Here is a 1125-nt window from a genome sequence, read left to right as displayed (position 1 = left end):
GTTGTGAGAAAGAAATGAATAGTAAAGTTGTTCGGTTGCTGAGATGTTATTCGTTGTTCAGTGGCTAAGCTCTCAGCCTTTCCTGAACTTCGGATTTAATTGTGCTGGATTGGGGTCCAGGCAATTGTATTTTTTAACCCCACAGGCAATTTTAATGTGAGACCAGGGTTGAGAACCACTGGATTAGGACAGAATTACAAGTGTGGGGTTGCTAGGTATAGTAAAGAAATATTGAGTTTCCAGGGGTGCCCCAGGAGATGGGGAGAAAGTTGTCCAGAAATGAGAGAAAAAAGCAGGAGAGCGCCCAGAAACATGGAGGGAAGCAGGGGGACCCAAGAAGAAAAAGTTGGCCAGGAAAACATTCTATGTGCTGGGAATGGTCAAGGGACATTTCAGAATTGGTATGTTTAATATTTGGGTCTAAATTCTCATCAGGGCTGTCAGGTGGGTGATATAAACCCCTATGCCTGCCTCCAAGTCACCAGTCAAATTAGCTCCACACTCGTCCCTGTGTGAACGGATGCTTGGGGGGGAAGTCAAAGGAAAGGGGGCCCGTTCCACACCTGGTCATCACAGGGAGAAGGGAACAGCCAAAGCCCCCTCTTGAAAATCCTCAGTAAGCATTCTGGGCTCCCCTGAGGAACTCAGGTGGGAAGGAAGGCTGACCCCTCAACCACACACCCACAGTGACATCGGGGTGACATTTCAACCAACTCTCTACGACCCTTGTTGTTAAGCACCTAGAATCAATCCTAGCATTAGTCCTGGGAGAGGCCGTGACACTTTACAGAGGATGAACTTGAGGGCCAGAGAAGCAGAGGAACCTGCCTAAGGCCACACAGCAAGTTCCAGGTGAAGCTGAGTGGATCAGCCATGGGGTCCCTGAGTCCCCTGGCCCCCGTGGATGCTCAGACTCCTCGATACAAGCATTTACCAAGAGCATCTTCTGGGGGTGGGGAGCGTGGAGTGGCGAGACGGGAAATTTCAGAAGACATCACAGAACGCAAGACATGTCACTCCAGCTTCCATTCCAGAATCATCTATGCTGTGCTCCCCACCCTCAACCTTTCCCAAAGCCATCCACCCGACCCCAGTGAAAGACAAACAGAGCCCAGAAGCTTTGCT

Source organism: Globicephala melas, chromosome 20, assembly GCF_963455315.2.
Source record: "Globicephala melas chromosome 20, mGloMel1.2, whole genome shotgun sequence".
Classification (NCBI taxonomy): Eukaryota; Metazoa; Chordata; class Mammalia; order Artiodactyla; family Delphinidae; genus Globicephala; species Globicephala melas.
The sequence above is the reverse complement of the archived record's forward strand: the minus strand, read 5'-3'. Positions refer to the sequence as shown.